This window comes from Octodon degus, unplaced genomic scaffold, assembly GCF_000260255.1.
Source record: "Octodon degus isolate 3935 unplaced genomic scaffold, OctDeg1.0 scaffold00233, whole genome shotgun sequence".
In the NCBI taxonomy this organism is placed as follows: Eukaryota; Metazoa; Chordata; class Mammalia; order Rodentia; family Octodontidae; genus Octodon; species Octodon degus.
This window is the reverse complement of record NW_004524809.1, coordinates 2,621,705-2,636,949: the sequence shown is the minus strand read 5'-3', so window position 1 is coordinate 2,636,949 and position 15,245 is coordinate 2,621,705. Positions and strand designations below refer to the sequence as shown.

Sequence of the window (15,245 nt, the reverse complement as noted above, 5' to 3'; positions counted from 1 at the left end):
AAAAAAAAAAAAAAAAAAAGCATCCAGGGCAATCAGCTTGGTATTTAAATTGGATTATTATAGGGTTGCATCCCCCTTTTCCTATGGGGCAGGTACTAGGGGGAGTTCCCCATGTAACCATGATATAGTCATCCTTTTGTCCTCCCCAAGGGGATATAGACTCACAACCCCATTGGTAGCAAAAATGTTGACTCTCTCTTTTTTGGCCACAATTGTAGGTATTCCAGCCTGTCCCAAACCCAACAGCCTGTTGGTCCTTGGGCAGAGGTTTCTGCACTTGGGGGCAAATGTACCATTGTATATCCTGGAGCTGCTGTTGGGACCAGGTGTCTTTGCAATACCAATGGATCGAGTCGGTTCGGAGATTACTATATCCATGAGATCCAGATGGAACGGGTATGTTTAGATAATAGGTTGCCCCCAGAAGGAGATGACACAAATCCAAGATTAAGTATTCACCTGTGGAGTTAGTCACTAAGACTTCACCTGTATCATAATCAGTTAGTCTATATTCGCCCCTGAGGGACTGATGGAATGATTTACTCAGTCCAGTAAGGGGCAGGAACAAAACCATAAACAGTATTAGGAACATTTTTGGAGCTTAACCTTTAAAGGATTGGATGGGTTTTTAACAACAGTCCACTTATCTGAGTCTTCACCTCCAGGGGAGGTGGTGGTCACACGTTTGAAATGGCTGTGATGTATCCAAGCAGTTTATCCTTTTACCTTGATTGCAGTTGGCGTGCTGAGGACGACGGTGTAGGGCCCTTCCCAGCACAGTTCAAGTCCCTTGGAGTCCAGATGTTTAAGGAGAACTTGGTCACTTGGTTCGGCAGCTGGTCAAGATTGAGCTGGAGAGGTAGACTCCGATGTAGGATGCTCTTGTCGGAAAATCCAATGTATGGAAATCAGCACTGGTTGGAGTGTCTGGAGGGACTTAATTAAATCTTGGTTAGCAAGCTCGGCAATCTTTTTCTCTGCCAATTGGGGCAGAAGGGGAGGTGGTCTCCCAAACATGGCCTCAAAAGGGGAGATTCCCAAGATATAAGGGGTACATCTAACACGCAAAAGGGCAAAAGGAAGGAGGCTTACCCAGTTCTCACCGGTTTCAAGAGACATCTTAGTCAAAGTTGACTTAAGTGTCTGATTCATACGTTCTACTTGTCCCGAACTCTGGGGTCTATAGGCACAATGTAGTTTCCAGTCTATCTGAAGTGCCTGAGCAAATTTTTGAGTTACTTGGGCTATGAAAGCCGGGCCATTGTCAGACCCCATGGATAAAGGTAGGCCGAATCTAGGAACAATCTCCTGTAAGAACTTTTTGACCACAGCAAGAGCAGATTCAGACTTCTTGGGGAAGGCTTCAGTTCATCCAGTAAAAGTGTCAACCATAACCAATAAGTACTTGTAGCCTCCCAAACCAGGTTTGTTGAACTCAGTGAAGTCAATTTCCTAGTGTTCACCTGGTGAGGTCCCTCAATATCTCTCGGTATCTAGGGCCTTTGAGTGTTTTGGATTTACTCTCATGCATTGTTTGCATTGTATGCTTGATAGGTGAGTCAGCTTAGTTAATTTTGGGATGAAAAATCAGTCCCGAAAAAGGTTGGCCAACTTGGAGCCCCCCAAATGAGTTGCCCGATGGGCTTGTTGGATCAACTCCCTTCCGAGAGCCTCAGGTACCAAGATACGTTTGTCTGGCAGTTGATACCATTTGTCTGAGTCTCGTGGCTTGGCGTTTAATAGTGAAGCCAAATGTAAGTCTCCCTTGGTATACATTGGGTCTGAGACAGTCGGAGACATCATATATAAGATCTGAGCCTCGGTTGCCTCAAGATCTGACCCCACTGATTTTGTAGCTATTTCCCTGGTGACTTGGTCTGCCAGGCGATTCCCATGTGAAATCAGATCAGTTCCTGATGTGTGGGCCTTACAATGCATGATGGAGACCTCTAGCGGAAGCCATATAGCAGCAGGTAGGTCTAAGATTTGAGGTGCATTTTTAATCTTTTGTCCATTTGAGGTTAATAACCCTCTTTCCTGATATATCATCCCATGTACATGTACGGTAGCAAAAGCATATCTGCTGTCGGTATAGATGTTAGCTCTCTTACCTTGGCTTAGGTGGAGAGCCTGGGTCAGAGCAATGAGTTCTGCTTTTTGTGCAGAGGTGCCAGGCTCCAAAGCTTTTGCCCATAGCTGTTGGTCGGGAGAGACCACCGCTGCCCCTGCCACCCTTTTACTTTCATGGATGAAGCTGTTCCCGTCAGTGAAAAGGGTCAGGTCTGCGTTGGGCAGCGGGATGTCCGTAAGATCTTTTCTGAGGTTGGTCACTCCTTCAACAATGCTCACACAGTCGTGTAGAGGCAAAGAGGGGTCATCGTCCAGCAGAAGCGTTGCAGGATTTAGTGAGGATGCTTCCTTGAATTGGACGGCAGTAGGATCCAACAAGAGAGTTTGGTAATGAAGGATCCGGGCATTGGTCATCCATTTGTCTGGTGGTGTCTTAATTAGAGTCTCTAGGGCATGTGGTGAAACCACCCTGATGAGTTGTCCAAAGGTTAACTTTTTTCCTTCCTGAACTAAGAGGGCCATAGCCGCTATCATCCGGAGGCAGGCCGGCCATCCGGCTGCCACATTGTCCAGTCTCTTGGATAGGTATGCGACTGGTCTATCCCAGGGTCCTAATCGCTGGGTGAGGACCCCTTTTGCTATCCCTCTTTTTTCATCCACAAACAAGGTAAAGGGTTTTTGGAGATCTGGCAGTGCAAGAGCAGGGGATTCTATTAGAGCTCCTTTTAAGTCATTAAAAGTCTTTTCTTGTTTTGGGCCCCATTTAAGGGGATCTTGAGTAGCTCCGGAAAGAGTCTCATACAGGGGTTGAGCCACTTCAGCAAAATGAATTATCCATAAGCGACAGTACCCCACTGCCCCGAGAAACTCTCGGACCTGTCGCTTGCTCACAGGCTTAGGTATCTGCAAGATAGCCTGAACTCTACAGGGCGAGAGAGTTCTTTTGCCCTCATGTATCTGGTAGCCCAGATAAGTCACCTGTTTGTGACACAACTGGGCCTTTTTAGCTGACACCCGGTACCCCAGAGTTGAAAGAGTCTCTAGAAGGGCCTGAGAGGCAGTAACACAGTGTTGGTACAACTCGGTAGCCAGAAGCAAGTCATCTACATATTGGAGCAAGGTGGTATCAGGATGATTTTCCCTGAAGGTGAGGAGATCTCTGGACAAGGCTTCGTCAAACAGGGTGGGAGCATTTTTGAACCCTTGTGGGAGCCTAGTCCAAATGAGCTGTTCAGAGACCCCAGTCTGGTAATCCGTCCATTCAAAGGCAAACAGGGGTTGACTCACTGGGGTGATCGGCAGCGTGAAGAAGGCATCCTTCAGGTCCAGGACAGCGTACCAAACGTGGTGAGGAGGCAGCAGGCTCAGGAGAGTATAGGGGTTAGACACAGCAGGGTGTAAGGTAATTACCCTTTTGTTTACTTCCCATAAATCTTGGACTGGCCTGTAGTCCTGGGTTCCCAGTTTTTGCACTGGCAGCAAGGGGGTATTCCAAGGCGAAGAACAGGGCTTCAGTATACCCTGATGTTTAAATCGCGAAATGTGGACGGCAGTACCTTTTCGTGCTGCCAGACTGATGGGATACTGTTTGAGTTTTATTGGAGTGGCATTTGGAACCAACTCAATTACCAAGGGAACCTGGTTTTTAGCCAGACCTGGGGGATTATACTCGGCCCATAGTTCAGGAATCTGTTGAACCCATCTGCAGAAAAGTTCATCACAGCAAAGTTAGACCAAATCTCTTAGATCAAACCTCTTTTCCTCTGGCTCAAGTGTCTCTTGATAGAGGATGTGGGCTTCCCCCACGGGGAATTGGGCCAACACCTTAATGCCGTTATCTCCCAGGGTAACTGAAGGCGTCTCTGATTCAAAACTAAGGTGGGCTTTTAACTTATGGAGCAAATCTCGGCCCAGTAAGGGGTCTGGACAGTTGGGGGCCCATAAGAAGGTATGACTGTACTGGGGCTGTCCCGGTCATCCAAGGGACGCCCTCAGCTGTTTAACTTCTTTTGTCTGTCCTGTGGCTCCAATGACCTTTAGGGAACTTCCAGTAGGGGTTCCAAGTGGTTGAGTCAAAACAGAATGTGTGGCTCCTGAGTCCACCAGGAAATCCACAGGTTGGCCCCCCACATGTAGGGTTAACCAGGGTTCTTGGGGGCCAATAGAGCCCTGACCTCCCTACGGCTGATTAAGGAGGACCCTGGCATCTTTTTCAAGTTTGGCTTTTAGTTTGGGGCAATCTTTTGCCCAATGTCCTTTTTCTTTACAATAAGCACATTGATCTTTATCCAAAGGGGTCGGTTGGACACGGATTCCGCCTTGGGCTCCGTCTGCCCCGTTACCAGACATTCAAGTATCTTGGTCAGCCTTTTCCCATTTATTTCTTCTTTGGTCTCTCATTGGTCAAACACTTTTTGAGCTATCTCTGTAAGCTGACTTAAAGGAGAACCCTCAAATCCCTCAACCTTTTGCAACTTTCGTTTTATGTCTGGGGCCAACTGGGACATGAATACAATATTTATGGCTCGTGCATTTTCAGGTGCCTCTGGATCTATAGGGGTATAGATCCGGTAGGCCTCAAACAACCTTTCTAAATAAGCTGCTGGGGGTTCATCAGCCAATTGTCTTACCTCGGTAACTTTGGAGAGGTTGATAGGCTTCCAGGCTGCTGTCTTAAGGGCTCCCAGGAGCAACTGGTGATAACTGTTAAGAGCCTCCTTACCTCTATCCGTGTTGGGGTCCCAGTTGGGGCGAGAGAGGGGAAACACTGCATTCTGGCGATCGACGTCCATTGTGAGTGTCCCGTCCGGACCAAGAACAGCCGTATGACCCACCGCACGAATGCGATCGCGTTCTTCAGAAGTGAAAAGAGTCTGTAACAACTGTTGGCAGTCATCCCAAGTGGGATTGTGGCTATTGAATGTGCCCTCCATTAGGCTGGTTAGGCCTTGAGGGTCCTTAGAGTAAGGGGGATTTTGGTGTTTCCAATTATAGAGATCAGTGGTCGTAAAGGGGACATACATTGTCATTGGCCCCAATCCTGCGCCCCCAGCGGCCTCTCGTAAGGGTAAGAGAGGCGCTGGAGGCTGAGCATCTAAGAGGAATCCGGAAGAGGGGCTTGGCGGCCCCTCTGACGGGTACAAGGTGGGCTGGGTGGGGGAGGTGCCTGGGGAGGGGAGGAAGGGCGAGGTGAGGAGCTGGTGGAGGAGGAGACAAATAGGGAGGAGGAAGGGGATCTTCTTCAGTGGGGGCACTAAGGACTGGAGGGGATCTCTTCTGTGGTTGGGCCTTCACGGGGGCCAAAAAGGAAGGTCCTCTGTGGTAATTTTTTAACCCATGGTGGGGGGTCAAAGATTATATCGATCCAGACCTGTATTTAAGTGTATTGATCCGGGTGACTCGGTGAACCAAAAATTACCTGCCGGAGGGACTGAGCAAGAGAAAGATTAAAGGAGCCCTCCAGGGGCCAGGAACCATTAGACAGAGTAGGCCATTCAAGCTCACAGAGAGTTTTTAATTTTCCAGGGTAGACTGGATCTCCGTATCCTTTGGCTCATTCCTTGAAAAGGGAAAAATGATCAAGGACTAGGGACAGGGGCATGAAGGTAGAAGAAGAAGATTGGCCCATACCGAAGGGGAGGAGGCCAATATCAAACAAGAGCGCAGGAACCAGAAAAAGGGCAAACAAAATGAAACTAGAAATGAAGAAGTAGAGACAAAAATCGGTGAGATGAGCAGGCACAAGTTCAACCTGTAAACCGAATTGAAGTCATCCAATTAACCACACTCAAAGAGAACCAAAAAGTCAGGAAAACTTTAACAAATGACCTAAGTTAGAGAAACAAAAGAAGTCAGGAAAACTTCAACAAACGACCCTAGTTAAAGAAACAAAAGAAGTTACAGTTACAAACACTTCAACAAACAACCTAAGTCCAAACTCTTTAACTTCAATCCCAAGTCCCTAACTTCAGTCCCAAATCTCTTAAGAGCAACAAATACCTGGAGGGCGTCCCACTCCAGGGACGCGGCGTCAAAACCAATGCCGGAAATAATAATTTGGATAAAATTGTGGTACTCATCGCTCGCGAGAAAGAAAATGAGTCCTTTAGGAATCCCAGACAAGCCCCCAAATGTTGTAACTCAAAAAATCAGATGACAAACGAGGCAAGTCCAAAAGTTAAAGAAGCGCTTTATTTTAGCTGGTACCCAGCGGCAGACACCCCCCGCAAGATGCTGAGGTGCGCGCAGGGAGGATGAGGGGAGTGGGTATTTAAGCCAATAAACCACAAAAGCTGACGTCAAGGGTTCATCTAGTGGCTACAGTTGAAAAATTACCTGTTTCTAATGAACAATAACAAGTGCAGTGATGGGTACAGTTTGTAGCTGGGAACAAGGGCGAGATCAGGGCATTGAGCCAGAACTAGATTCAGGTGTGCACAAAAGGGCAGCGTGAGAAAGACCCAACTGCAGATTCTCAAGTAGAGAAAGGGTACAATGGAAAGTTATAGCATTTAGAATGGTGCATACAGAACAAGATGGTGACACTTTGGTCAGGTTATAACACTATCATTCACAAAGGGAAAACTACGGTCACCATACACAAGATGACCGTCATGATATGAGTAGGTATGGAGAAGATAATAGAGGATATGGCGGGTCACAGGGAGGAGGTAGAGGGCATGGGGAATACGACAAGGATGGAAGAGGTCCTATGACAGGATCAAGTGGTGGTGACCGCAGTGACTTCAGAAATTTTGGTGGTCACAGGGATTATGGACCCAGACCAGATGCTGATTCAGAATCTGATAATTCAGATAACAACACGGTCTTTATGCAAGGACTTGGGGAGGGTGTGTCTACAGATCAAGTGGGAGAGTTCTTCAGACAAATAGGAATTATCAAGACAAACAGGAAGACTAGAAAACCAATGATAAGTCTTTACACAGACAAAGACACAGGGAAGCCAAAAGGAGAGGCAACAGTGTCATTTGATGACCCTCCTTCAGCTAAGGCAGCCATTGACTGGTTTGATGGAAAAGAATTCCATGGCAATATCATTAAAGTGTCTTTTGCCACTCGAAGACCTGAATTCATGAGAGGAGGTAGAAGTGGAGGTGGGCAGCGAGGCTGTGGAGGCTTTCAGGGGAGAGGTGGAGACCCCAAAAACGGGGACTGGGTTTGTCCTAATCCATCATGTGGAAATATGGATTTTGCCCGAAGAAATTCCTGTAATCAGTGCAATGAGCCTAGACCAGAGGACTCTCGTCCCTCAGGAGGAGATTTCCGGGGGAGAGGCTACGGTGGAGAGAGGGGCTACAGAGGTCGTGGGGGCAGAGGTGCAGACCAAGGTGGTATGGTAGAGACAGAAGTGGTGGTGGCTATGGTGGAGACAGAAGTGGCTACAGTGGAGACAGAAGTGGAGGGGGAGGCTATGGTGGAAACAGAAGTGGGGGAGGCTATGGTGGAGACAGAAGTGGTGGCTATGGTAGGGACAGAGGAGGTGGCTATGGAGGAGACCGAGGAGGTGGCTATGGAGGAGACTGAGGGGGTTATGGAGGAGACCGAAGTCGAGGGGGCTGTGGAGGAGACCGTGGTGGTGGCAATGGAGGCTATGGTGGAGACCGAAGTGGAGGCTATGGAAGAGACCGGAGTGGTGGTGGCTATGGAGACCGAGGTGGCTATGAAAGTAAAATGGGAGGAAGAAATGATTACAGAAATGTGATCAGCACAGCTGACCATACTGATAACTGTTTTTGAATGTTCCTTTGTCTCTGGCATGATCCACAGTGAAATTGCCAGAGTTTTGCCTGCTGCTTTCCTCGTGGCCTCTTCTCGGGTAGTGAAATTAAGTGACATTTGGATGTTTATTTGGGTGGGAGGGCTGGAACAGTTTTTCTTTTAGAAATGTCATTGAAATTTCCCTTTTTAGTTTCCCATCTCCTCAACCCTTGAAGCAAAGTGCATTGTAAAATATTGCCAAAATGGAAAGTGTTTTGTAATACTGCAATAAAGGCTGCTTGTTTCTGTGGGGAAAAAAAAAAGTAAACATTGTGTAATAAGAGCAATGTTAGCTTTTTTGATCAGTAACCCTAAAGAAAAAAAAGGAAAAAAAAAAAAACCTTTCAAAACATAGATTGATTAATTAAATCTTAGGTACTTCTATATTTTCTTGGATTTCGAGAAATTTTTGACATACTAGTGCTTATTTAGTGTTGTGAAAGAAATGTTTTATGAGATGTTATAACTTATTAATACTCTGTAAAGATAGAAAAACATTAAGATCCTTCCAAACTACAGACACAAGTACATAGAAACCTAGAGCTTCAGTTCTTTAATTTTCTAGCTACAAGTCAAAAGTAAACATAAAAATCACAAAACCGTGCCAGTCCAGGATCCCAGAGCTGTCTTCCTTCACAATCCATACAGAGTTGTTAGTTGAGGCCAAGGGTACAGCTCAGGGAGAAAGCACTTAACTATAGTGCACAGCCTTGTGTTCCATTCTGAGGACTAGGAGGTGAGGGGCTTCCGAATTGAATTGCTCTCAACATAGATAAATTGACCAAAAAAGAAGTCTGGGGGGCTGGCGAGATGGCTCAGTGGTCTAAAGTGGTCTTAGAACAAGCTTAGCAAAGCAAAGGGACCACGGTTCAATCCCCCAGCACCACATGCCAGCCAGGGCCGCCCCCTGGTGGGCTGAGCTGGCCACACACACACACACACACACACACACACACACACACACAAATAAATAAATAAGTTTAAAAAAAAAAAAAAAGAAGTCTGGTATGCTGACTCACTGCTTGGTTTTGCATGCAACAGAGTCTAGGTAGGTGTCACTTTTCTACAGAGACCAACCATGAAACCAATTTGCAGTGCTGCCATCAGTGAGGACTATACATAATGCAGAAACAGAAACCGAATGAGCAAGAGAAACAAAATATCAGCAAAACAGGAAGGCAGCAAAATTAAAGTGATGTTTACTTTGGTGGCCAAGAGGTACTAAACCTAAAGCAGGCAGTGGGGGTGCTGTTCTGGAAAGTGCTTTACTTTGTTCTGTCAGTAGACACCCCAGAACTATTAAAGGTCATTATTATAAAAGGTCATTGTTTCAAAACAATGACTTTAATAAAAATCTACCAAAAAAAAAAAATCTACAGTGAATATTTCTTACACTTCTTTAGGCCCAAGCAGCTGTCTGGGTCAACTGCCCTCCACATGCACCTTAGCCAACCAAGGAAGTTTTGGGCTGATACCTGTCTCAGTAATCCAAGTGATGAGGAGATGTAGAGATTCTCATATTCACCACCAAATGTACTGACCTAAATGATACTTCCGTTCCTTTACAACCCAGTGGTCAGAACTAGCCTCATGGCCTGTCCCTGGCTGGGAGGGAAATAGTATTTCCACATGCATGCAGGAAGGGAACGAGTCAGGAAATGGCTAGGAAGAGGAGCAGTTTACTTAGAATTATGGAGTTGCACGGGTGTTAACCTAACAGGAGGTGAATGTGTGCCTACCCAAGGGAAAAGACACAGCCCCAACATTCAGTTGTATCATTGTGAACAAAATATGAACCTACTGGATTTTTATTAGGCCAAATACAATACATTAACTAGCTCAGTATCTATTTAAAAGCCCACATAGAGGGCCCGCCAGATAGCTCAGTAGATTAAAGCCCCTGCCTAGGCAGGCACAGGAACCAGGGTTTGATCCCCAGCATGCTGTGCTGGCCCCACCCCTGTGGCATACAGAGACTGTGATTGAGACTGGGCATGGTGGCGCCCACGTGTAATCCCAGCGCTGGGATAGCTAAAAACAGGATCACTACGAGTCCATTTTGTGTAGTGAGACCCTGTAGACCCTGTACGGAATACATTAAAAAAAAAAAAAAAAAAGCCCACGTTGAATGTGTTAGATATAAGGATGCACAAAGTGATTATTTAGAGAGGGAAGGAAAAAGTGGGGCTTCTCTTTTCCTTCAAATGGAAGTCATAAGAACTACTGATTTTTGAATAACAGAAAATACTTGTGCTTTTAAAAAAATTAAAAAATCACAGGAACAGTGGTTTGTTGGCCTTGTGTGGTTGGTGAGACAAGGTAATTTTGTCTTCTTTTATGCCAACTTGCAATTCCAAAATATTTTAGAGTGAAATTGACGATCTTAGCACAAGATACTGACCATGCAGGACTGGAGGTGTGGCTGCCTGGCAGAGCGTGGTCTTATCATATGTGAAACTTGGGCTAAGTCCCTGCACCAAATAAGAAAGAAAAGGGGAATAAAAGAGAAATGGAAAATGCTAATAAACACAGTTAAGCAAACAAATAGCTGGTGTTGACACTAGTGGTACAGGTTGGTTTCTGTGATTGTTTGGTTTTTTAAACAAATATTTACTTGACTGAATAAAGACAAAGCTTTAATTTAAGTCATAAAATTTTCTTTTCTTTTCTGGGAGAGGGATGTGGGACTGGGAAATTGAGCCCTTGTATGATTGGCAAGCACTTTGCCACTGAGCTATATCCCCAAACATAAGTCATAATTTTTTAAATTAATTTATTCTGGGAAATTAAGGTGAGAATAATTAAGGCCATCTATAAGATGGAAGAGTAGTTTCCTAGGGTCATGGCTCCAGCCTAAAATTTCATCACTTGAGGTACTTCAGCCTCCATTTGGAGGGCCTTGCATGGCATAAGGGAAGAAATGCCTTGCCTTCTTGTCACCATGCTACCCTGAACTCCTAGGCCTGTGTGTACCAGTAGCACAGAAGTTACCACAGGTCCAAGCTCATAAAACAGATACACTCTACTAAATTGTCTTCCTGTCTGATTCCCTTCTGATAATTAACCTCAGAGAAATATTCCCAGGGCTAATACTTTATACATATTGCACTATACTTTATAATCATTAAAACTACTGTGTAAGGCTGGGGAGATAGATAGCTCAGTAGAATAAGTGCTTGCCTGTCAAGTTCAAGGTCATGAGTTCAATCCCCAGTACCGCAAAAAAAAAAATGCTGTGTATCTTTTCCCAATTGCTTTTAACAAATACGAAAGCAAATTCAGACCAATCCCTTGCCAGATCCATAGTGACTCTCTTTGGACAGAAGCAGTCTCCCTGAGGTATCAGATTGTTCCAGCCAGTATCTGTAAGGTCCTTAGTGAACAGCATGTGCTGATGTGGGGTCTGCCTGTGATATGCTTAGTTCCCCTGGAGTTGCAGTGAATTTGGGTAGTGAGTTAGATTTTAGGGTCTCATCCTCAGTTTTCTCTTTTTGGCTAATTTCCTTACTGCTCAAAGTTTCATTTATACAGTTTTATGAACCTAAAGTGAAAAGTAAGAGAAAAAACTTCAGAAGGCATAGAAATCTGTTCTAGCAGTCATTGTTCCTTTATCAATACACGGATAAGAACTGTCTTACTAGTCAGTTTTGAAACTGTCTCGTTATTTCTTATTTCTCAATAAAATTTTAAAAAAATAAATTTAAAAAAAAATACATGGATAGGTTGCTTTTTTTGTATTTATTGAACCTAGCTACCTAAACTGTACTGTTTTATTGAGAATTTTTTTATCTTTAAGCTCCTCTTTGAACCTTAACTAATTTAAATAAGAAAAGTGTGAATGTTGAATTAATGCCCTGTGGCTTTAAGTCCAACTGATTCGAAGCTTTTGTCTTTTATAAAAGATGCTGACAGCTGGAGCAGAGAGACAGATACAGTCTGTGATCTCTATTCTCCCAGCCAAACTATTAATTTGCATCAGAAGCACTGCAAAGAAGAGTGGGTGGGTGTGAGTGTGCGCGCACATGCGCACACACACACATACACACACAGAGATGTTATTTGGCAAAAGATTTCTGTCTATTCAGCACAGTCCTCCTCACTACCCAGATGTAAAAGCTCCACGAGTTGATGCTGGAGACAGAACCGAAACTATCTGCAGGCTGACGCCAGTGCTGCAGAGGATGGCTCCGAGTGACGTTGATGTGGTGCAGCTGCACCTGCCTATTCTGGCAAAGGCCCTTCTCCAAGCATGTGAAGGTGAGAAGCCAGGGATCCACTAGAAGCGTGGCTGTTGCTGGCTCTTGGTAGGGAAGGGCGTTCCCAGTGGTAGCTGCCCTCATTTGCCGTGGTATTCTTGGAAACCTGGTGCATGCAGCATCGACAGCCTGCCACAGCTCCTCTGCAGTTTGGAAGCTGGAACAGATGCAAAAGGCTTATAGTCAAGCGATGTCTTTTCATGACCCAGGCTCACTGTGCAGCTCAGACAAGGATGCTCGCTCTGCAGCCCAAAGATGAAAGATGAGCTGTGGGGCCAGTACAGTCAGCAGCCTGCCTGACAGGGGTTTTTGGTAAGGTAAACGTGTTACATTTTTTCTCTTAAGTTTTCTGTGTTGTCTACATGGAATTGTGTCTTAATGGTGAGTGACACATTTTGCAGAGTCATGTGTAATGAGAAAGGACAGCCAGAGAAACAAGGAAAAAGACATCCTTTCCAATGTTTAGGTTGTTGGGTTTTCTTAGATGACCCTGCACGGCAGAGGCTGAGGGTTTTCACAGCAAGGAATGCTTACTGGTAATTAGCGCTCTTCCTTCTTTGCATAGGCATAATTACCCTTCTTACCCAGCTTTCCTAGAATCTAAAGCAGAGAAGGGAAAACCAAGGCTTCCTCCTCCTGGCTGCTGCTGCTACTGCTGGAGTAGCAGTGATCTGGGGACTTGTATGTGGTGGTGGGAGGCAGTGAGGAATCTGCTATTTTCAGAGCTGTGCAGGGGTGGATATATGTTTCCCACCCATTATCACTGCTGTTCCATATCAGCTGGTTGTAAGTGGTATTTCTGTTTGTCCTCCACTATGATTGAATCTCTTTAGGGTCTTTTTTGTTCGTGTTTCTTTGGCAGGCCTAATTCTGACATTATGAAGCTTTTTCTGTTGCTGAATACCACATAATTGCCTTTGCTAGAGGAAAGGTAGTTGTAGAAAGTAGTCCTGAATATTTATAAACCCCAAGAAAGTTGAGAGCATTTTTTTGGTTTTTGTTCTTTTTTTCTTGGAAATCTAGGTTTCAGTCTTAGCAGATTTGATAGTCTTAATTTTGGACTCTTTGATGATCATTGTATTACAAGTTCAAGAAATGAGTTTTATTAGTACTGTGAAATGCTACCAGAATCGCTTGCCTCTATTATTTACTTTAAGTTGGATCCTGCTGCTTTTTGTAAAGATAAAAACTTACTTCTTTTCATCCTAGTATGATATGTATCGTTGTAAGGCATGTGCTGATTTGTTAGTCTATCTCAGGTCTTGTCTTGGGCCTTTTCTCACTAGTAGGAAGAGCCAGGTTTCCTAGTGACTTACAATGGGCACAGAAGAGGTCCATTGACACCTCACTTTCTGCTGACTCACTGCTTATGTAAGCCTGATAGAGCAGTGCTCCCTGGGATCCTGACCCCAGCCCAGTGTTTACTCTCTGCATCCTTTAGCTTCTTCCAGAAACTTTCTGGTAACAAACTTTCTGGGTAAACTTTCTTGACTTTTCACCAAGTCAATTTAAGAAGCAGGGAAGAAATAAACCTTTTTCTCCTTTTTATATATATATATATATATATATATATTTAGTACAGGATCTATAGGGTCTCATTACACAGATCAGACTTGTAGTGATTCTCCTGTTTTCAGCCTTTCAAGAGCTGGAATTACAGATGGGCACCACTATGCCCAGTCTCAATCATCATTTCAGCGTCCCCCCCCCCGGGGGGGGCAGGCCAGGGATTGAACCTAAGCAGGGGCTTTAGTCTGCTGAGCTATTTGGCCAGCCCTCTTTTTCTCCTTTTGAATTGCTATGTTCTTTAATTCAGTTTTCATCTGCACTAAATTCAAATCCCAAATCCACTCCTTTAGAAGTAATACTTTACCTCTTTTATGGCCTGGTTAAAATAAAAACGTCCTTTTCTATCTTTGAGGGGTCAGTTCAGAGATCCTGTTAAAAGAAACTTTCTGTGACCTCCCCTAACCTATTCCTTTTCTCACAGCCCTCTGTTCTTTTCCTTCATCATACTTTCACAAAATAGATTTTTTGGTTATTTGCAGCTTTTTGCCACCCAGCTACAAGCCTGGGGAAGACAGACTTTGCTTTGTTCATAACTATGCTCCCAGCATCTAGCAAAATGGCCTAAACAAGTAGAGAATAATACAGTGTACATCATAGTAAAAAGACAGGACGAGGACCAGATGTGGTGGCACACATTTGTAGTCCCACTACTCAGGAAACTGAGGCATGAGGATTGTTTGAGGCCAGACCAAGGACACTGTTGAGGGGTAGGAAAGAATATAGCTAGGGTGTAGCTCAATGATAGAACATGTGTTTAGCATGTGTTAAAACCGTTGGTTCGATCCCCAGCACAATATATAAGTAAATGAATTTAAAAAAACAAACTAGAGTATATCCTCCATGTTCCACTTGAAAAAGTTGGTTTATATATTGTACTTTGTCATGGATCTTAATTAGGAAAAATCTGAGTAGTATCGTATTTGCAAAAGAATGAGGTATAGGCAAAAGATAATTTAACATTTGTGTGTTCTTTAAAAACTGATGACTCGTGCTCGCTTCGGCAGCACATATACTAAAATTGGAACGATACAGAGAAGATAAGCATGGCTCCTGCGCAAGGATGACATGCAAAGTTGTGAAGCATTCCATATTTTTTAAGCTAAAGTCAAAATGGATTAAAGATCTAAACATTAAAACAGAAACACTAAATCTCCTGGAAGAGAAAGTAGGAGAAACTCTTGAAGACATAGGGGTAGCAAAGAGTTTATGAACAAAAATCAAATCGCACGGGAAACACTTGAAAGAATTAACAACTGAGACCTGCTCTTATTAAGAAGTTTTTGCACGTCAAAAGAAATTACCAGGGGCTGGGGAGATGGTTCAGTGGAATAAGTGCTTCCCTGGCAAGCACAAGGGCCTGAGTTCAATCCCCGGTTCTGAAAAAAAAAAAAAGAAAAGAAAAGAAAAGAAAGAAATTAGTAAGGTATTTAGAAAAGGGTCTGGTACACACTATATAACATTTGCAAAAGAAATTACCAACAAAGTGAAAAGACAACCCACAAATTTAGAAAAAATCATGACAAGTACTCAGACAAAGGTCTGCTCTCTAGAATTTATAAAGAACTAAAAAAC

General features: G+C 44.2%; 1 protein-coding gene, 1 non-coding gene and 1 pseudogene across 10 annotated transcripts in view; all 3 read left to right on the top strand.

The window, feature by feature from the left end:
* LOC111813868 overlaps positions 1 to 7,776 on the top strand; it is a 23,651-nt pseudogene extending 15,875 nt beyond the window's left edge.
* Positions 1 to 15,245, top strand: part of Tmcc1 (transmembrane and coiled-coil domain family 1) — a 248,757-nt gene that overhangs the window by 185,942 nt on the left and 47,570 nt on the right. The gene's annotated exons all lie outside the window — the stretch shown is intronic.
* LOC111813873 lies at positions 14,662 to 14,768 on the top strand. Its single transcript, XR_002819005.1, has one exon. It is a non-coding gene; the product is annotated as a U6 spliceosomal RNA (small nuclear RNA).